We start from the raw sequence: 23,047 nt of genomic DNA on the forward strand, positions 1-23,047 counted from the left end.
TTCGTTCTTTTACTCCTCGGTCTTCTGTTCCATTGGCTTCCAGGCAGTTCTGTCTGTAGCCAGCATGTCGTCTGGGTCTTGCTCTGTTATCAGTCGACGGTGTCTCATAATCCGAGTTGGGACCCCTCACATTCTGTGTGATGATTGCCTTGCTGTAACTCACGTGCACCGTCTTGCTGTTTCTTCATTTGCTACATGTACCTTTTGTTTCCATTTCTTCTTTTCCTTTTAAAGATTATTTAATCTTTAAATCTCCTTTTTATCTTTATCGTTGGCTTATTAGCTGTTTATTCATACATGTTTCTTTTTCTCCTTTTTTTCCTTTCTTCCTCTGATTGCTTCCAGGCTTGAAGTATGCACCTGTGCCTTACACGCTCTGACTCCACCATCTGGTGTCACATAGAGGAATGCGGTCGCGGGGTACTCCCACGCCTCCCTCCTGTCCCTTATCTGGTTGTCTGGGACGTTGTATTTCTTGATACTGTAAACCCCCAATACACTGGCATTGTTCTTGGTTTAAAGGTCAGCACCTCTGGGCGGCTCCGTCGGGTACACATCCCACCCTTAGTTTCGGCTCACGTTGTGACCCTGTGGGTCTTGGGATCAAGCCGTGGTGGCCTCCGCACTCGGTGGGGATTCTGGGGATTCTCTCCCTCTGCCTCTCGCCCCACTTCCTCTCTCTCTGTCTCTCTCAAATAAAGAAATCTTAAAATAAGTCAGTCGTCTTTTAAAAGTCAGTTATCTTTTAGGGAAAGTAAACAATGAATTTTTTTTTTTTAAGATTTTATTTTTTTATTCAGCAGAGCAAGAGAGAGATCACAAGTAGGCAGAGAGGCAGGCAGAGAGAGAGGAGGAAGCAGGCTCCCTGCTGAGCAGAGAGCCCGATGTGGGGCTTGATCCCAGGACCCTGGGATCATGACCTGAGCCGAAGACAGAGGCTTAACCCACTGAGCCACCCAGGCGCCCCAATGATAATTTTTTTTACATGACCCACATATTTACCATTTCTGATGAGGGGGAGGTGTGCGCGTGCACGAACACATGTGCATTCAGGTTTCTATCCAGTGTCATTCTCCTTCTGCGGAAGAGCTTCCCTTAAGATTTCTAGCAGTGTCAATTTGTGGTATAAATTCTCTCAGCTTTTGTTTGTCTGAAAATAGCTGTATTTCACCAGTTTTTGCTATATACAGAATTCCAGGTTGATAGTCTTTGTTATTTTTCAGCACTTGGGAGATGGATGTTGACTTGTGTTGTTTCTGGGGGGAAGTCTTCGGTTGCTCTCTGTCCCGTTGTAGGTCATGTATCTCTTTTTTTGCTGTGGTTGCTTTTAGGACCTTCCTCTTCATTGCTGATGTTCTTTGATTTGATTATAATGTCTCTTTCTGTGGTTCTGTGTGTGTGAATGTGTGTGTGTGTTTGTGGGATTTACTCGGGTCCTTGAATTTGCAGGTTATCATTTTCATCAAATTTGGAGAGTTTTTTGCCATTACTTCTTCAGAAATTTCCATATACCTTGCTGCCTCTCTGGGGTTCCAGTCACATGTGTGTTAGACTGTGTGGGGCTGTCTCACGGGCCACGAAGGCTCTACCCGTGTTTTAGAGCCTCTTTTCATCCTATTGCTGTTTCTTCAAGTTCACTGATCTTTTCTTCCGGAATGTCTAATTATCTGTCGAGCCCATGCGATAAATTTTTATTTTTCAGAAATTGCATTTTACACCTGTAGTCATTCCATTTGGATCTTTTTTTATAACATCCATTTTTCTCATTATAATCATATGTTCCTTTAAGTCCTTAAACATATTTATAGTAGCTGTTCTAAAGTGTCTGCCAATTTTATTATGTCTGTCATTTCCTGATGTGTTTCTGGTGACTGATGTTTTTGTCCTAGGTCACATTTTTCTCTTTCTTGGCTTGTCTATTGATTTTTTTATTGGATCATGGACATTGTGTTGGCGTGTTGCTGAGTGTCTGGATTGTGTGTTCTCCCTTTAAAGAGTGTCCAGGTGTGTTTGGTAGGCACTCGAGTTACTTATCAATTAGTCCAGTTCTTTCAGTTTCGTCCAGAGTAATTTTTTCCTAAGGTGATTTGAGCCCCCCTAGCCCTGTTGGGGTCTCTACAGTGAATGCTTTGGGTGCGTTCAGTGAAGCTACCCGCCCCCCCCTCCCCCGACAGCTCCTTGCAGCCCCCAGCTCTGCCTGACCTCTGAGCATTTTCTCAGCCCACAGCTCCCCTGTAGTTGTTGTGTGCTTGGTCTTAAAGACTTTACCCTGTTGCGTGCCACTTAGTATTCATCTGCAGGCCCCAGGACACCTCTCTGCGGCTCTCTGCAGCTTTTTCTCGGAGTAGTGGCTTTCAGAGTCTGTCCTCAGTTGCTGAGCCTCCCAGAATTCTGGTCTTGGTGGGCCTTCACCTTCGCAGGACTGTGTTTTCTGCCTGGGGTTCTTCTCTTGGACTCTTCCCATAGTGTTTGGGTCAGAAGGTTCCTCTAGGCAGAAAGCTGGAGGCGTCCTGGGGTTCACCCCATCGGCTTCCCTTCTCGCACAGTTCACTGTCCCCTGCTGCCCTGTTGCTCAACATCTGGAAACTGTTGTTTCATGTGTTTTGACCAGTTTTCTAGCTGTATATGGTAAGATGGAAAGTTGAGTACCTGTCACTCCACTGTGGCCTTCTCCTTGATTTTGATTAATTTTGTTATTTTAACTGCTAAAATTTGGTGTGTGACTTAATCATTTAATGGACTAGTCTTGTTCTTCTGTATTTTATTTGGTCTGTACTTTAGCCTCTTTCATTTCACTTTCAGTAGTTGAATCCTTCTGCGGCCCTCAGTGGATGCAGGTTATCCCAGGGAAATGATGCTGAAGTTCTAGGGCACACGACTGATAATTTCTACCACCTTGCTTTGACGCAGTGTCTCCAGGGTTACCTGCAGCGTCTCCCTTCAGGTCTCCAATGACCGGGAACGCTGCACGTTAGCTCAGATCGACCCTCACCTGGACCTTTCCCTGGCGCACAAGCGAGCCCTCTGGGAGTCTTTGTATTAAGAAATACTGATTTTAGGGGAAATTTCAGTTCACTGAGGAACTGAAGGCATGGAAAATAGTACAATATTTTGACAGATTCCTTTGTGATGACTTTTTCTCTTAACTTTCATGAGATAATGGATTTTTTTCCCAAGTGGGATTGTTGGAGTCTTAGCACAAAGTAATCAGTACAGTAAAGGGCTAAGTAAGTAGTACGTGCACTGGATAGAAGCGGCTAACAGCTGAAATAGGAGTTTATCTTACAGGACAGTTTAATCTGAACTAAGTATTTACTCTCATGGGGAAAATAAATATATCAAGGTACTTGTGCCCTTTTGGAAACTGTGCTGAATTTGTGTTAAAGAGCCAGATGAAATGTTGACAGACTTAAACATGGTCCTTGCTTTTTGTTTGTGGCTTTAAAATGCTGAAAACAAAGTGTTGTCACTCTGTATTTCTGAAGTCATAGTGTGTTTCGGGTGCTGTTTGTAAAGGGATCACAGTGTGTTTAGGGTGAGTTTATTTGTAATTTCTCCCCAAATATCCCCTTGGGATTTTGGATGAAACCACAGTGTTCATGTAGACTGACATCTTGATGGTGTCATGCCTTTTTCTCAGGTACATGATGTGATTCACTGATGGGACTTTCTTCCCTAAGGTTCTTCATTCCTGTCCTTCTCTCTCTTGTGCTTTGTAATTTGGTTTTTGTGACTTTTGGGAATACCCTCCCAGTTGTATTTTTATCAAGTTATTTACAGAGAAACTATTGTCCTTTGCCAGTTTATTTTAGAATTGGTTTTCTTATTAATTTTTCATTATTCTATTATTTTTGCAAATGATCAGGGTTGACCATCCTCAGCATTGCCCTAATATCCCTACCTGCATGTGGTACTGTGGAGACATGGGGTGAGGGGGCGGCATGTGTTGTGCCGGGAGGTGGGGCTGGTCCTCGCAACACCTGGTGACATAACAGATGACAGAAGGACCTTTTGTGGGAGTAAGGAACCTGGTACTCAGCTCTGTCTTGAAGCCCAAGTCTAGTTCAGAATACTTGGTGGGCTGGAAAGAGGACACAGTTACGCAACAACTTTTAGCCCAATACAGAATGTGTGTATAATGTTCAAAAAACCCAAAGGTCACAATAACTGGCATTTATTGGGCCCTTGGTACCAGTCACTATTCTAAGCACTTTGCATTTATGACTTCATTTATCATTCGTGTCACGAGGCATATGCTGTTATCCTTAACTTATTCTGGAGGAATTTGAGGCAGACTGGACGGAATTTGGCCAAGTTCAGAAAGCTGTTGAAATGGTAGAGTAGGGAGTTGTCCCTGCGTGGCCTGGTTCCAAAGTCCACTCATCACCGTGGTGGTGTCAGTGACTGCGTTTCCTCTCCGTTTTGTGGGGGGGAATGAGAACATTCTCAACACGGTGCTGGGGTCCCAGGGGAGGGGGGCACAGACCCTGTTCCTGGGAGTGTGTGAGTTTCCCAGTCATCTTTGGAATTTGGGGTACAGCTTTCTTTTATACTTTTCTGTCCCTTTATTGCTATAAGGCACGTGACCTTTAACAATCAGGAAAACAATAAAACTTAATTCGGGGTGGGGTGAAGTTACCTTCCTAACCACAGCTAGGTCAGCTCTCATATGCCTTGCCCTGGAGGTTGCCGAGTGGGTTAGTAACCTTGCAGCTGCCCTAGGGGACAAGGTAGATGTGCCAGTACGAACAGCCCCAAGATTAAATAAAACATGGAGCGTAGAGGAACGTAGGTACTGTGGTGCTAGTTGGTTCTCACGTGTGCAAACACGTGTCCAAATGCATGACGTCTTTGAAGGCTCCTTTCACCTCTGTTAGCACTTTGTGCCCTTTCAGGAGCAGGAGGAGATTTTTGAACTTTTCGTTTTTTAAACTTCATTGTACTGCTTTGTAAAATGTATTATGTATATATCTTTGTGGGGTGAAAGTAACTGGACTCAGACAGAGCTCCAGGAAGATGTAGCCAGTCCTCTCCTCAATTGCACTTTGGAGCCTTTTGCGTTTGTTACAACCAAGGAAGTCTTCCTTCCTGGACCCTGGGATTTTCAGCAGCATTCTGAGCCTTCTAGGGGGAGGTACAGAGCAGTGCTTTCCATTTTTAATTTTGTTGACCAGGCAATAGCTTTATGTTAAATAAACAACAATAACCACCCGCTAAGAGGTGCAGAGGAGATGAGGCTGGAGATCCCCTCCTGTCTGTCTCCTCCCCCAGCCCGCCAGCCTCTCTCCTTGGGGGCAGTGTTACCAGTTCGTTCTGTCCGTCCAGAGATACTCCGTGCACAGACAAGCAGGGGCATCTCCCCCTCTCTCACACAAATGGTACACTTGCTTTATTTTTGTATTTAACATATTCATTAGAGATAATTGCACCGCTGGTTCTTTCCTGACCTAGCGGGTGCTCCTTTTGACTGTGCTGGGACACTCGCTGCTGTGAACTGCGCGGTGGTGACTACGAGGATAAATTCCTAGAAGGGGAATTTCTGAGTAAGAGAGGTTGTGTGTGTTAATTTTGAGGACATGCCGAGCGCTGCCTCTGCTTCCGTCCGGGGGGATAGGAGTAACCTGCTTCCCTGGACCTACGCCTTCATCACCGTGATGCTGTTAGGAGTTTCATTTTAGGAGTTTCATTTTTGTTTCCCAGCCATGCTGATTAGTGAAAAATAATATTGTTTAGTTTTGTAAGTGAGGTTTTACATTTTTTATTTTTATTTTTATTTTTTTTAAGATTTTATTTATTTATTTGACAGAGAGAAATCACAAGTAGATGGAGAGGCAGGCAGATAGAGAGAGAGGGAAGCAGACTCTCTGCTGAGCAGAGAGCCCGATGCGGGACTCTATCCCAGGACTCTGAGAACATGACCTGAGCTGAAGGCAGCAGCTTAACCCACTGAGCCACCCAGGCGCCCAAGGTTTTACATTTTTTAGAGCCATCCTTTTTTTAACTGACTTAGAGGTGCCCTCTGGAGAGTAGGGGAACTACCCTTTAGTCTGTGATAGGAATTGCAAATATTCTTCTCCCCGTTTGTCATTTAGTTTTTATCTTATTTATATTGGCTTTTGCCAGGCAAGGCAGGTATGTTTTACTTGGGCGAAGAGAAATGTCTCCCTCCCTGCCAAATTTGGAAGACTTAAGGATTTGTGTTTCACATAGAAGTCTACCTCTACCGCAGGGTTCTTTTTCAAATTCTCCTAAAATTTCATTCAGTACTTTTTACAGTTTCCTGAAAAGCCTTTTCTGTTACGGAGAAGGTCAAACATACTCAAGAACAGAGAATAGTGTAATGAGGCCAAAGTGCCCATTCCCTAGCTTCACTGTCCGCTCATCTCGTACCGTCCAGGCTGCATCCATTTCCCTGCTTTTACACAGTTTCTGAAGAAATCCCAGATCTTTTATCACTTCGTCCATAAATATTTTAGAATCTGTTTCTAAAGATGGATAGTCCTTTAAAAGTATAACCACAGGGGTGCCTGGGTGGGGCAGTCCGTTAGGTCTCAGACTTGATTTCCCCTCGGGTTGTGATCTCTGGGTTGTGAGATCGAGCCCCACGTCTGGCTCCTCGCTCGACATGGAGTCTGCGCAGCTTTCTCCCTCTTCCCTGTGCACATGCGCCCCACACTCCCTTCCTCTCTTTCTCTCCATAAATGAATCTTCTAAAACAATGATTTTAAAAAAAAAAAAAACAAAAATAAAAATATACCCACAATACCATGTTGATAGCTAAAAATTGAATACTTCTAAATATCACATACCTCTTGAGTGGTCAGCTTTTTGGTTGCCATATCATAATCTTTTTGCATTTTGTTGGACTCTGAATCTAAATAAAGTCTGTGTATATTGGGGATCAGTCTCGTGAATCTCGTAATTTATGGGTTCCCCTATTCCATCCCCTCCCCCGACAGGCTTGCTTTTGTCTTTGAGATTTGTTAGAGAAAATGGATTCTGCAACTTCCTACACCTGGATTTTCTTACCACATCCTCATCGCACAGTTGAATATATTCCTGTATATTTCCTATAAGTTGGTATGAGGATTTAGAGCGGCAGTAAGACATAAATTGCTTTTTCAAGTATATTTCGTAACTGGCAGTACTGGCAGTTCTAGTTCTGTTATTCCTTTTTCATTTATTTCGTTTATTACTTGTCCTCAAGTTTCATCCACATTTATGCATGTTGCAAAATTTCCTTCCTTTCGGGCACCTGGGTGGCTCAGTTGGTTAAGCAACTGCCTTCAGCTCAGGTCATGATCCTGGAGTCACTGAATCTAGTCCCACATCGGACTCCCTGCTTAGCAGGGAGTCTGCTTCTCCCTCTGACCCTCTCCCCTCTCATGCTCTCTCTATCTCTCTCAAATAAATAAATAAAATCTTTTTCAAAAAAATCATTTCCTTCCTTTCCAAAGCTGAATAAAGCACCATCATATATGTATGTATATCACATTTTCCTCACCCATTCATCTGTCAAAGGACATTTAGGTTGTTTCTGTACTTTGGCTATTATCAGTAATGCTATAGTGAATGTGGGAGTGCTGATAGTTCTTTGAGATCCAGATTCCAGTTCTTTTGGATAAATACCCAGAAGTAGAATTATTGGAACATATGGTAGTTCAGGTTTTAATAGTGTAAGACATTCTGCGCATCCCCCCATCCCCCAAAAAGAAAATCTCCACATTGATTTCCATAGTGGCTGCACCATTTTGCATTAGCTGGATTGTTTTTATAGAGGGAAACTTCCTATCTGTTACTTGATCAGTTAATGCTACAGTTTGTAAAAGAGGGGCAGGATAAATGCCTCGTTTTTTTCACCTGTATTTACCAGTTTTCAAAATGCCTTGGTTCCCTATATTCTATAATGGTGACCAATTATTTTTATCATTTTGAGCTCACATATTTAAATAAATATAAATATTAATTAAATATATTTAAATAAATATACCGCAGGCCTTGTCCCTACTGTGGCTCGTACTGTCCCTTATTTGGACAGCAAGCTCCTTTGCGAGTTGGAGCTTTGTGTACTTTTGATTAGGTCGTAGCAGGTTTTGCTAGTGTCTTTGATAACGGGTAGGAAAAGATGTTCCAGGCCCATCTTTGTATATTGTTATGGGTTTTGTTCCTGTTTATTTGTTTTTTCTCTTTAAAACCTGAAATCAGCCATTTCTTTATGTAAATCTGATTCCTTTTAATGAAAAATGCTATTTGAAAATTGTATTCTGGGCACTTGCTCTGGGATTCCTCCTTCCCTCCCCTTCGTGTAAGTATTTGGTCCATCTTGGAATTTATATTGGGATAAGGCATGAGGTAGGGATTCACTTTGGTTTGTTTTTTTTGTTTTTGTTTTTTGGGTTTTTTTTCTTAAAGATTTTATCTATTTATTTGACAGATCACAAGTAGGCAGAGAGGCAGGCAGAGAGAGAGGGGGAAGCAGGCTCCCTGCTGAGATCATGACCAGAGCCCAAGGCAGAGGCTTTAACCTACAGAGCCACCCAGGCGCCCCACTTTGGTTTTTTGAGAGAGATCTATTTGTTACTGTGTAACAGTATAATATCCTCATAGTACTTTGTTATACTACTGCATAAGCACTGTTATACATGTCTTTGGGACTAGTTGTGGACTTTCTACTTTTTCTAGTCTCTGCTTGTTTTCTTGCTGATTTTTTTTTTTTCTAGTGTATTTATATGGCCGAACAAATGTTAGGATCAGCTTGTTCTGTTTCAGGGGGAAAAAATCTGTTCACATTTTTATTAAAATCAGTGAACAAATTGGAGTTGCTATCTCGCTAATCCTGGGGCTTCTCATCTAAAAACATGAGAGGGTTCCTGTATGTGTTAAATTTTTGTTGCATAAGAAAGTACACCCCTCCCCCCAAACTCAGTAACTTAAGACAACAGAGACAGAATTTTTTTCTTTAGTTCTGTGGGTAGGTGGTGGGTGGGTCCAGTAATTTGGAAAGCCTGGCTGAGGCTGGAGAAGCTCTGAGCGGCCCCCCCCACAGCACTGGGCTCTCCTCGGGGCCGCTGGGCTGGCCGGGGTGGGATGGCCCCATCTGCAGAGGCCAGCCCGGACTGGGTGCGGTCACTGAGGCGGGCAAGGCTCCGTGGGCAAGTGCTTGTCATGCCTTCTTCTGTCATATTTGTTGTTACTCTGTTGGCCAAGGCAAGCACATGAACAAGACCAGAGTCAAGAGGTGGTAAATAGCCTTTACTTCCTCACGTGCTGGAGGAATGGAAGTCACGTGGCAGAAGTGGTGTCCCAGCAGGGCGAGGAGGATTTATTGTGGCCCCTTTTGCAAATAATCTGCTGTACTGCCCAGTTCTTCTAGTTGTCTGTCTTTCAGGAACATCGTAAAGCTTTTTCCAGGTCGCTTTCTGCTTTCTGCTCCTACTGTAAATGGTGTCTCCCTCCTCCCATTTTAATCTAGAATTCTTGGGCGGGTGGTACATGTACACAGTTAAAATGGAAATGACATGGGACGCCTGGGTGGCGCAGTCGGTTAAGCTGCTGCCTTCGGCTCAGGTCATGATCCCAGCGTCCTGGGGTCAAGTCCCATGTTAGGCTCCTTGCTAAGCAGGGAGTCTGCTTCTCTCTCTCTCTCTCTCTCTCTCTCTCTCTCTCTCTGCCTGCCTCTCTGCCTGCTTGTGCGCTCTCTCTGACAAATAAATAAATAAATAAAATCTTTTTAAAAAAATGGAAATGATGTGAAAAGAAATCCACTGAGTAATGCACTCCCTTCCACTCCCATCTCTGTAGGTAACCAGTTTTAAAATAATCTGTTCCTCTAGTGCTTTTTGGTGGAAATGCTGCCAAATACAAATATCCTTCTACCTAGGAACAGTGCTCTGTTCCGCAGCAGCTGTCCTCTCTCAGTGCTCGTCTCCTTGCCGGCCAGCACCTGCGGACTGTTCCAGTTCTCTGTTGCTGCCTGGTACTCCCTTGTGGGGACAGACTGTGATTCACTTCACCAGTTCCTTGTGACTAGACGCTGGGGTCGTGTACCACGCCATCTGTCATAAATACCCTGTGGACAGAAGTGCATCTAGGGAGGGAAGTCCCAAAATGAGATTTTGAGTCAAAGGATCAATTTATCTCTGCAGCTGTATTGAGATAGCATGTCTCCCTCCCTGGTTTGGCAGAAAATCCAAACATTGGGTAATTTATTCTGTCTGTGAAGCTACAGAGAACCATTACTCATATATATATATATACACATACATTCATGGCTGGCAGTAATGTAAATGGTACAGCCCCTAATGGAAATCTGGCAGTATCTTCCAAATTAATTTATCTTTCTTTATGTGTGAAATTGAGCTTTTTCTTTTTCATAGTGTAAGTACCATTTATATTTTTCTATGAACTGTTTGTTCCTCTGCCTGTTTTTCTGGATTGCTGGTCTTTTTTGAAGTTCTAGAAGCTCTCTGTATTAGAAAGAGTAACCCTTTGTCATGTGAATTACAGAGATTCTTTCCTTTATACGCTGTGCGATATATGTTAGTGATTTTTTATAACTCTGTTCCTACCCGTGTTACAGGGATCAGGAGATTATGGCTCAGGAGCAAGGTCTGGCCTGCCGTGTGTTTTCTGTAAATAAAGTTTTATTGGCATGCAGCTACACTCATTTGCATAATGTGTCTGGTAGCTTTTGCACTACGGCCGCAGAGACAGATTGTATCAGTTGCAAAACTTAAAATGTTTAGTATCGTGCCCTTTACAGTAAAAGGTTAATCAACCCCAATTTAAAGCAACTACATCAAATTGTTTAGTATGATGCAGCCATTTTGATACGGCCTTAAAAATAAAAAAAAAATTCAGTTAACTTTTCATGTTCATGTGCAGTTATGAAGGACCTGTGGGCAGAACGGGCAGTCACATGTGGGCATCAGAATTGGCTGTTTTGCCACGTTACTTGATCATAGTGATGTCACACACACACACACACATCACACATGATGTGTGATATGGCCAGTTTGTTGTCACCTAACCAAGTAACTATTAAAACACCTTTGTCCAGTTGTTCTTATACACAGCACATACAGAAGCTTTAGTCTGGGTGAGTTTGGGTAGAAAGTCTCTTAGAATCATCCGAGTCTCTAGCAGTTTGCTTTGGTTGCAAGGATTTCCTTGGTCCCAAAGTTTTCCAGGACCATGCTTCATGCACGGGATACAGGGAGAAAGGAAATAGTGTGGAAGTGGATCGTACAATGTGATTTATTTATGATGGCTCCTCAGAACTTTTCTCTTCCTCTTGTGATTGTATAATTGCCCTTTGTTACAGTCAGATTTAAGATTATTCTAAATATGTCTTGGAAGTTTATATTCCTATACTCAGTGAATTTCTATTTATACTTCTGTTTGTCTTGGAAATTTCCCTAATTCCTCATCGAATTGATCACTAGTGAAAAAATTCCTCTAAGTGCATCATATTTCAGGAAAACAGATATAAGCCCAGTTTAGGAAAAAACATTTAAAGAACGTAACAATTTCACTGGTAGTTCTGAAATTTTCACATAAGAAAAGTTTTCAGCCATTCTTTATGGCTGCTACAGTTCTTTGTAGAAATTTCTTATTTTGGGAGAAGATCTTTTACTAGAGCAGCTATTAAAATAAAACTTTAACAGAACTTTATCATCCTGACTGTATTCTTGAATAGATAGTAAATACATTGTGAATACTTAAGGAGACTTTTTTTTTTTTTTTTTTGGGGGGGGGAGAGGGAGCATGTGTGTGCATGCACATGCACAAATTGGGGGCGTGGCCAGAGGGAGAGAACCTCAAGCAGACTCCCCACTGAGAGTGGAACCAGATGTGGGTCTTGGTTCTAGGACTCGGATCATAACCTGAGCCAAAATCACGATGCTTAACAGACTGAGCCACCCAGATGCCCCAGGCTATTTCCTTTGTAAGGGAGAATTCTGTCCCTTCAAGGGTCCTTCTAGCTATACTAAGAACCAAACTGACGTGAGACTAGATTAACAAGAGGAAATCTAATTTAATAGCATACACCCGGGGGAGTCCACACAGATGTGGAAATTCCAGTGACAGGCAAAATGAAGGGTATGTGCCCTTCTGAGCTAAGGGGACGGGGTTGGGTCTAGGACTTCCAGGAAAGGAATGCTCTTCCCAGGGCTTGAGAAGTTGTGTAGATGCTTGATGATTAGATTGTTGCCTGGCGGTACAGATGGGTCACTCAGATAAAATTTATCTCAACAGATAAACCACCTTCTGGGAAAGACCCCCAACTGGATTCTTCTGTATAGTTAATGGAGGGGCAGAACTTTCTCTTGAGCCCTCAGGGTCTCAGTTTCCTTTAGTTCAGAATAATCCAAGTGCCAGAGTGGCCCATTTTGGGGTGGCCTGCCCTCAGCCCGTACAGTTCCTCCTCTGAAACTTCCCTGCAGTTTCACACATTAAAAGTTGATACAGGGAGTGCCCAGGTGGCCCAGTAAGCATCCATCTCTTGATCTCAGCTCAGAGCTTGATCTTGGGGCCCTGAGTTCAAGCCCCGTGTTGGGCTCCACGCTGGACATGGAACCTAGTTAGAAAGTGTTGAGTTGGTAGGTTGTTAGTCCTGACAGTAGGTCAGTTGGGACAAAGTCATCTCGGGAGGTGGTGAGGCAGGTATGTTATCAAAGGTAGGCCTATGGTAGTCAGGTTTCTAGGGACTCTGTAAGCAAGGTACCCGGCTGCTGTGTCCAGTAGAGCTTGATTGGATACAGAAAATCAGTGTTGGTTCCCTAAAACTGTCTGGTCCCATCTGCGTCTATGCGTGTTTCTCTCAAATATGGCATTCCAGTCTGGACTTTGGTAATACAGTCAGTGTTTCCAGTGGTGTCTTGTCATAAGGAGAACAGATTATTACTGAACCTATGCAAATAGATTGCTATGAACATATAAGAATATTCACTAAGTTTCTGAATTCTGGAGGGTTCAGCTAAGGAGAAAGTATAAATGTTTCCATTTGTACAAAAAGGTGTGTTTTATCAAATAACAATGAGTTGGTTTAAGAGAAAAAGTTTTCTTAAATCTGGGAAAAACAAAACATTTATAAAAAGTCAGCAATGGTCCAAACAAAAAGTCATAAAGAGTGCCATTATCTTCCTCAGCTTAATTCAGTTCCACATGATTAATTTGTCTTCTCAGATCCCCAGAAATTTTTACCTAGTACTGTTTTAGGAGCTGAAGGTTACCAGATTACCGTTGCTCAGCTTTTTCCATGCGTCTCATCAAAGATGCAGCACTTTTGCAGGAACTTCCTATAGAGGTATCTGAGTTACAAAGTATAACTGTCTGTAAATGATAAGAAACTTAAAAATAGCCATGGTTGAAGATCTGATTATAATTCATTACTGTGCAGTTGACAGGGAAATTTGATTATTTTCGTGACATGCTTCAAGATAATAATGTATCAGGGCATTGTATTTCTAGGAGTTTCATATAATTTTTAAAACACTTGTGTTATTTTTTATTAACATGTCTATGTAAGTGCAATGCAGCAGGGTTGAATATCACTTATTTGGCAGTGCTTCCCATTTAATTTAACATACCAAATAAACCTGATTTAATTTAACATACCAAATAAACCTGATTACTTTAATTTCTCAAAAAAAAAATCTTTGAAATATTCTTTGGGCCCTTTGGAACACCTCAGATTATGTGGTCAAAAGACTTTATTTTAGAAATTGATTGGGGGAAGTATGTCAGAAGTATCCAAAGGTTTGGACAGCTTAATAGAATCACAAGTCATTATGAAGCCATAATCATCCATTTAACCACCATGAGAGTACAAGATTTCAGAGGAGAATACAGATTCATAGTTGTGAGCAAAATTTAGTTCTTTTCCTGTTAAGACTCTGTTTTCTTAAGTAATCAAAGAGCTGATAAGCATAGGAAATTATTTTGGCAAACAATAGTTGTTTCTTCTGCAGGTAAACTTAATAGGTAAAGAAAAACCTTTGTTATATCTTATGAAGAGCAGACCAATAGTTCAAGAGAACTTTGTACTTTTAACAAAGAAAAAAAGAAGTTGTACCAGGGTACTTTTGATACTAAAACTCATTTACTTATTTAAATTTTATCCTCAACCAGTATTGACCACAAATAAAATTCCTTCTGAAGACTGTTTTTTTCATAAACCTTCAACAGGTTTATTTTCCCTCTTTAAATAACCAGCCCCACCCGAGGACAAAATTATTTTCTTTTTCCCCAAAAAATATGTATTTTCATTCCTCATATTTTTTCTTACGAAAAGCACTTCCCATTTTCCTTGCTACCAAGTTGTTTCCCTTGTTGTTTCCAGTCATCTTGATTATATATTTGTTAGAATTCTTGATGCTTAGCAATCTTAATTTCTAGTGGAAACTAAGTAGTACTCAATTGTGAATTGTCATGCCAGAATTCTTTAGATTGGCGGATTTATATTTTTAAAAATGTAGGGTTTTTTTTTCATAATAGTCTTTCAGTAAAGCATGAAGTATGATTACTAGCAGACCTAAATTTATCCTTAGTTTCTGCGTTGTAAGACAGAAGTAGGTAAGCCATGTTCATTACTGAATGTTTCCTTATTTTATCTTACTGGAAATGATCTTAGATAATCAGTGAACTTAACTCATCATTGAACTTATTAGTAAGACTTTGAAATTTTTAGGTGATGGAAGATTTTGGAAGCTATTTAAAAGTTTACATACAAACCTTTTTGTTTTATTGATATCTGTTTAATTTACTTGTTCTCAACAGTTATGCCTAGACTGCCCATAAAACTTGATGAGGCAGCAGACAAAGTCAGCCGTTATTCTAAGTATTTTTTTTCCCTCTGGGAGATTTTGCAACAGAGATACCATGAACTTATTTGACTTTTAGTAAACTAGTAAACAAGCAGAATAAACGTTTTATATTTAACTCTAAATGCATATCTGCTTTAGTTAAACCAGCAACCTGCAGTTAGTTTTAATACCAAATATTGCCCCAGATCACTTGAACTTGAAAAGTATTTGGCTTAGTTTCTTTTTTTAGTTTTTTTTTTAAGATTTCATTTATTTATTTGACAGAGAGAGATCACAAGTAGGCAGAGAGGCAGGCAGAGAGAGAAGGGGAAACAGGCTCCCTGCTGAGCAGAGAGCCCGATGTGGGGCTTGATCCCAGGACCCTGAGATCATGACCCCAGCCGAAGGCAGAGGCTTAACCCACTGATCCACCTAGGAGCACTGGGTTAGTTTCCATCTTAGCTTTAGGATGGCCAGTCCTTACAGGTGCTTACTCCAAATCAACTAAAGCTCTTTTATAGGCTCGTTTTAGCAATACCATCCGGAGATAGAGAAAATATCTCACATTTACCATGTATGTGTACATGTACACACAAAAAAATACACAGACAAGATACGAGCAGCATCTTAATTTTATTTCCACTATTTGTGGAAAGGACATTACAGGCCCAATTTTTAAATATTTCTCTTTTATTTTTTCCTTCAGTCTCAGGAGATTGTGTTTACATTTCAAAGACATGATAAGAGTTATAATTTCAAGGGATAGAGAAAGAATGTAAAAAAAAATTTTTTTCTTAGACTTTCAGGGTAATTGCTGTTAATTGTTATTTAAAATTTATTTATTTTTTTTAGGTATAGAACAACTAACTACGTTCCAATATCTTGATCTTTTATAACATGTACAAACATTTTGAGAGGACTAGGAGAGGCTTGGGGATTGGTAAAGATTGGTGAGCTTTAAGATTGGTGTTTCTAGAGTTGCTGTTCTGATTTTATAGAGATTTGATTTATCTATGAAAGACAGTGGTTCCTAATTCCCCAAAGACCTGGATTATAACCTGACACTATCAAGGGATTGGCCCATATTTTAACTAAATCTGCTTCTTTAGCAAAAAATTTACCCTTAGCTTCAGTTAATCTCCAGACACTGGCCTTTCACAGATCATTTGTATAACGGCCAAGGAGAAATTTTGGTTGTCAGTTTCCTCAGTGAAGGCTAAGTTGTCAATATAGTCAAGTAATCTATCTAATTACTTTCTAAATTGGGTAGGGTCTTTTGAAAGTAGAGGTAAAAGGATTTTATAATATAAAAGATCTGCAGCTGTCCAGGGGATTCGAATTCTTTCCCAGCAGGGTCGTCTGGGAGACAGCTGCAGAAAAGGACGTTGTCCCAGAATGCCCAAAGCAGGCAGAGGGGTCCCAGAGCCCAGGGGGAGGAGGAGCCAGGCCAGCCTCAGTGCCAGTCTCAGGTGCTTCTGTTAGATTTATCTTCTGGCTTTCAGCTTTTACATGAGCAGCCTAGATGCTTAGAGCCTAGAGATTAGACCAGAAAGATCCCTGTAAACCTTGTAGGGAAAGGGAAGTTAAAACAGGCAGATGAGCCTGGATTTTAAGAAGGGGAATTTACTTAGGGTGAAGACATTTATTTTTAAGTCTTAAGGCTAATTTCTGTCCTTTTATCTTGTCAGGGAAGTCCCTGAGGCTAGGCATTGTACTGATAACACCACAGAGAGCTCGCTCTCCCTCTCTCTCTCTCTCTCTTTTAATATAGCCAATTTTAAGAATCCATTGTCTGGCCACTGGTGAGTAGGATCTATTAATAGCAACTCAAATTAATAAGCCTTTTAGTGGCTTAAGCAAAGTTGCAAGAGGTTTCCAGAGAAGGGCATAGGTGATGCGGACCCCATGATCCAAAAGCTTTACTCCTGAAGCTAGTATGAGAAAGCAGAGGCACAGGCAGTAAGAATGGTGTGTGTCTCCAGTGTCCCCCGAGAATGGGAGATGTCTCCCGTCACAGGCCTGCTATCTGGAACACCAGGCAGGTGCTTCTGGAATGGGACTCTCAAGCTCTGATCAAGCAGTGGTGGTTGAGATGACAAAAGTTCCTCTGGCCTGGAACCTCTCGGGACAGTCACCCCGAAGCGGGCACAGCTGGAGAGAAAGAGCGACTCGGATCCCCAGTCAGTTTGACTGGCCTCCAAGGTGCATGCTCTGGATGGTGGAGACCAAAGAGAATATTCCCACTGATATAAAGCCAAGTTTTTGGGACACGGAGCAGATGAAAGGAAAACTCTTAACAACTTTATGTGAGCCTTTGGTCTGCTGGAGCCACGCTGATTCCTGGGAGAGACATGCTGTGCCCTTGGGGACCCTGTGTTGTCTTACAGCATACCTCATTGCGCAGAAGCTTCCTTGAAGTCAGCAGGTGACCTAGTGTCAGTCTACCCGGTTCTGGGACCAACTTCTATCACAGAGTCTTCTTGAGGGGCCAGAGGTCCAGCAGCTTTTATGTGCTCGACCCCTGCCCACTCATTTTGTGCTTGCGCTTCCAAGATGTCTGTTGGCAACAGATGATGAGACGCAAAGGAGAACAGAGACCATCTCTGGGAGGAAATGGATCAGGAACCAACTAGACCCAGAGTCACTAAGCCCAAAGAACTAGTTCCACAAACATTTTCTCCTGCTAATCTAAGTTTAGAAAGTAAGAAAAGGGCTCTCACCAGCCTTCCTCCAACATTCTGCAGGTAAAGATTCCGGGAGGCTGACATGGTTAAGAAATGTCTCCTTCTGTGGCTGCTGGTCACATGTCCCAGGATCTCCCAGCTGCAGCTGTGTCCAGGGCGTGAGGTGGCCAGCGACTAAAGTATCCTGCCAACTATGCCAACTGTTCCAGACAAGAACTCCCGTCCCTTTCTAGGGACATTCCTGTCCTTCTAGCTGGACAAGAAGAGGGAGTAACAAGAGAAAATGAAATTTAGTAGCATCCGTACAGGGAATCCACACAGGCAAAATGAGGCATCTGTGTAGCCAGGGTGCAGGGGGGCCAGACAGACTGGGTTTGTCCATTTGCCACCAACAGAATCCGCAGGCAGAGAAAGGAGCCGAGGTAAAAACAAGGGATTGATTTCACTGAGCGCCCCCAACCAGGAAGACGGCACCCTAGCATCTGAATGTTGGTCTCCAAAGTGCAGAAAGTACTTCCAGGTTTATAGAAGGAAACTGGGGGGCAAGGGTGGCTGGACCCATGCAGGTGGGCCCTGAAGGCCCCACATGTTGGGGCCAGGCATGTGGGGTCTTACTGGCTCAGGGCAGACCTTATTGCTGAAGGGGGTAGTTTTGGTTCTCATCATGCTTTGCCCACAGGGTTTTTTTTGTTTTTTTGTTTTGGTTTTTGGTTTTGTGGTTTGTTTGGTCTTTTTTTTTTTTTTTTTTTTTTTTTTTTTTGCCTGAGCTAAGAGATAAGCTGGATAGAGGAACTTAATCAGTTAGAAAGTTTGAGGTCAAAATGCAGGTGGTTGACGTTCTCCTTCAAGTAGATTGTTCTGGCCTAAGGAGACAGGGCCAGGAGTCTGGGGCTTCAGGGGAAAGGAATTTACTTCTCAGGGCATGAGAAGAGTGGATAACCTCGTAATTAGATGGTTGCCCTGCTGTCCGGGTGGGTCACTCGGATAAAATTTATCTCTGCTGATAACCGTCCTTCTGAGAAAGACCCCCAGCGTGGATTCTTCTCCGAAGTTAAGGGAAGGGCAGACCGTTCTCTCAAGTTCTCTCGACCTGCAGGGCCTTGACTACCTTCAGCTCAGAAAATCTTCATGCTCACGAGGTCCATCTTGGGGGCGGCCTGCCCTTGGCCCCTGCATTCTTCGGAAATTTTAAGAGCCACCTACCCAAAATGAGATAATCGATCCGTGTCCTCTCGGAAGGAGTTTCTTAGCGTGGTTGGCCACCTGGGACCTCAGCGGTGCCCTACTTTAACAGTTCTGGTAATGACCCAGGAGGAGCTGTGGACAGCTTGCATTACCAGGCTCTCTGAGGACTGTGGGTGGGAAGGGAGAAGCAGTAGTTGGGTATAGTTGACGATGGCTTCAGAATTCAGAAAACTTAGTAGGTTGGAGCAGTGGCTAAACCTAACAGGATGTTTTAGAGGGGTAATTTAAATAAGATTCTCTGTTTGATGCAAATTAACAACTGAGCAATTACAGGCCAGGATTGAACTAAAATCACAGATTGTTGTAAACTGAAAAGCATTTAAGTCTTAATTATTTACAATAAGGACAAATACATCTGCGTATATTAAGGCTATAATAATACTCTGAGTCTATTAAATGAAGTTCTTTTTCTTCTGATGGTCTGGATAGTTGTGTAAAAACAAGATAGAGGAAGGCATTAACTGTAGACGATTTCACAGAAAGCAAACGGCATGCTTAAGTAAAACGTGCTTGGCATTTGAGGGGCACCTGGGTGGCTCAGTTGGTTAAGTCTCTGCCTTTGGCTCAGGTCATGATCCCAGGATCCTGGATTTGAGTCCTGCATTGGGCCTCCCTGCTCAGTGAGGAGTCTGCTCCCCCCCTTTCCCTCAGGCTCTCCCCTGTCATGCTCCCTCGCACATGCGGGCTCTCTCTCAAATGAATAAGTTAAAAATCTTTTTTTTTTTTTTTAAGCAAGCTTGGCATCTGAAAAGGTGAACTAGTTACATAGAAATATCACATGCAAAACTTCAGTTGTCAGGGGATCTTTCCATCCCTTGAAATTTTTCAATTTAATTTTTGAGTGTCTCTGTTTTTAAAGTGAGAGGGCTACATTGCTGAAGATTTACTGCTTTTCCCCAAGATTTGATTGTGATTTATGTAAACCCAGAGAAGCAGATGCTTAAGGATGAGGACCTGTCCTCTACATTCTGACCCCCACAGGAACTTTCTGCTGCCAGGTTTTTTGTCATTTTGAACTGTTTATTTCTCTTGTTCATTTTAGGTTCTAGTATTTTGTTTTGCAGAATTGGAAACACAGTAGTGTACTTACTATATCCAGTGTTTCTCTTTATTGAAAATGTCTGTTCTTTTTTTCTTTAAAGTCTTAATTTATTAGACAGAGATCACAAGCAGGCAGAGAGGCAGGCAGAGAGAGAGGGTGGGGGAAGCAGGCTCCCTGCTGAGCAGAGAGCGACAGGGGGCTCGATCCCAGGACCCTGGGATCATGACCTGAGCCGAAGGCAGAGGCTTTAACCCACTGGGCCACCCAGGCGCCCCTGAAAATGTCTTCTTAATAAATTCTTTGGTTTGGGACTATTGGTTCGTATCAACTTGGACTCCCTCTGTTGTGCGTTGTGCGATAGAATCTGAACTCAGCTTAGGCATGAAAGGAGAGCCGTTGACTCTATCTGAGAGCAGGAGAGCAGCCTCAGGCTTCCTCAGCGATCTCCGCAGGATTGCCATTCCACTCCACCAAAGGTGGACTTTCTCCATACCTCTGCTGGTTAGCCACTGGCAGCATCTTCAGGGGAAAAGACCCATGCTCCCCAGCATCTGTATTATTTTCTGGGAAAAAGTTCTGATTATCCCTGTTTGGGTTATATGCTTACCAGTGGCATGGAGTCCAGCAGGAAGTTTCCAGAAGGAAGGGATATGGAGCAGACAGATGTTTACAATGTGGTCAAGGAGATTGAATACTTTGGGAAATATGTGTTAAGGGTGATGGAGTATCCACACACCAGGTCTCTTCCAGTGCCTAGGACATGGACAGCTTTGGATCTGCTGATGTCTGTTTTACTATAGCTAAATAATGGAACTTGGGTTTAAGATTGCTGTCTATTACTCCTTCACCTTTGTCTGTAAGACTTTTTGGTATTGGCATTGAAGAGATTGCTGTTGACAGTATGTGTTCAACACAGAGAATCCTGTTCCCTGCTTCCCAGGAACCGTGCAGAGAGTTAGCTCCTGAAAATACTTGAGTCATTTCTCAAAATGTAGCCAACACAGGGGAAAGCAGTATCAAAAAATGGACCCATTCTCAAGGCCATATGAAGCATAGGGGAACTGATGGGGGACCAGAAATGCAGGTAAAGGAAGACAGCGCCCCGAGGATTTCCATTCTAGAGGCTTCCAGGCTAAGCTTGGTACGAATGGTTGCTCAAATTTGTTTTCTGTTGACATGTTACGCTCATTTGGGGATATGCTTTTTAACATTTTTTGTTCTCTAAAATTTCTCTCAATTCTAATTTTTAAGAAGCCTCTCTAGGGTTCTTTTTAAGGCTTAAATCAATGTTTACACAAACCTACAATGTTTATATACATTTTTCCATGGCTGAAGTTCAGTAATATTTAAATGTGGAAGGGAGTTTCCAGTTTTAGTTTTTAACTTGTTCCATCAAGTTGTGCATTTGGTACACAAGAGGACTTAGAAATCTGTAGTGGTTTTTATTTGGATTTAGCTGCATTTAAAAAACAAATTGTTAGCCAGGATCCCTAAGGAGCAATAACCAAACGACAGGTTACTCATCTGGCCCTTGTGTGCACACCAGGCCCTTCCCAGGAAGTCTGCAGTCCTGGGGGCCTGCCTGGCCCAGGGACCCTCCTCACCCGCCTCATACATTTATCTGCATCTGCCCTCCATGCATGAGATTTGAGATTTGGGTGACATGGTTTTTAAAAAATACCCCACAACATGTCCAGCAGAATTGTATCAACTTTTTCAGCAGTAGGAGAAAGGCCCATGTGCTGACCCCTGGAGTTCTCCATGCCTGCAGCCTACCCCCCCGCCCTCCCAGCCTCTCAGGACGAAGTCCCGGAAGGCCAGGAGCGATGATGCCCTTCTGTGACTGACAGACCGGACCATTTGTTTCTTTCTAACATTTTGTTTCGGAAAAAACCTCAAACATGTAGAAAACTCAAAATCATTTTCCATTGAACACCATCAACCTATACCACCTAGCACCTGAAAACAACACCTCACTCTCCCTTCTTTGTTGTACATTCATCCTACAGTCCGTCTTCTTACTTTTGATGTATGTCAAAATAAATTAGTATTTGGAGGTTTGGGGGGTTTTTTTCTTATTAACCTTTTTCCAGTAGCTATGAATCCTTCCTCCTTGTTCTGAGGATTTCAGGCATCATTAAGCAAGTGTGGGGCGAGTGCACTGGCAGGCAGGAAGGCCTCCAGTCCTGACCGTGTGGTGGGTGTTCAGTAAATATTTGTTAAATGAGTGCAGGTCCATTGGTCCTATTTGACTAGCTCTGTGATATGCCTGAACTTGCCACTTAAGGACAGTTATATTTCAAATAAATCGTCGGTTTCCTAGGTACATGTTACCTCCATTGGGTAAGATGGACCTTCTCTAATGAGATAGTTCAATGAAAGATAATTATTTAGAATTTGAAATGGATTAAAAATTATATTAAGTACTATACATAAAAATTTTAGTTACTTTTGTGAGAAAGTGAGCACGAGTTGGGGAGGGAGGGCCAGAGGGAGAAGCAGACTCTTCACTGAGCAGGGAGTCCAGTGCGGGACTCGATCCCAGGACCCTGGGATCATGACCTGAGCCAAAGGCAGGTGCTTATTGGACTGAGCCACCCGGGTGCTCACAGCAGTGATCGTCTCGGAATACGCACATAGTGGTGTTTGTGGGAATCGTGTGTCCGGGTTGAGGCACTCCACGAGGAGCCTCTTGAGGAAGAGGCTAAAGGAGCAGCCCCACCTCCCTTCACCCAGAACAGCTTCCCTTTAGTTTGTTTTCCACGGAATTAAGATTTTATTGTAGGAAAAGTTTGAAAATCCCAGCTGTTAGGCTAGCTGACCAGTGTGCACAGCCATGTAGGCCATTGTAGAGTGGGTAGTATTCTAGCGGAAGAACCTAAGTATATCTTGCTCCCTGGATCTTATATTCAGAGGTGAGTTGGCTAGGGGTACAGCTCTATTAAATTCATCCCAGTAGCTCTAGATAATAGTGAGCATTCTCACGGCCAGGGAGTCATCGGAACACGTGTGCATCTTACATGAGTGAACGCATGAGTGCATCTGTGGGTTCCTTCAGTCCCTGAGAGTGAGTGTGCCTGGATTGAATGATCTCTGCTTTCACTTCTGACCTCTGTAAGGAACGGGTGTTGGGGTGCTTAGGTGGCGCAGTTGGCTCGGCGTCTGACTCTTGGTCTGGGCCCAGGTCGTGATCTCATGGTCTTGAGGTCTGACCCTGTGTTGGGCTCGGTGCCTGGGGTGGATCTGCTCGCAATTCTCTTCCCCCTGCC

At 42.8% G+C, this 23,047-nt stretch overlaps 1 protein-coding gene across 1 annotated transcript in view; it reads left to right on the plus strand.

Moving 5' to 3' along the window:
• Positions 1 to 23,047, plus strand: part of SNX9 (sorting nexin 9) — a 105,634-nt gene that overhangs the window by 25,157 nt on the left and 57,430 nt on the right. The gene's annotated exons all lie outside the window — the stretch shown is intronic.

This window comes from Mustela nigripes, chromosome 5 (genome assembly GCF_022355385.1).
Source record: "Mustela nigripes isolate SB6536 chromosome 5, MUSNIG.SB6536, whole genome shotgun sequence".
Taxonomy (NCBI): domain Eukaryota; kingdom Metazoa; phylum Chordata; class Mammalia; order Carnivora; family Mustelidae; genus Mustela; species Mustela nigripes.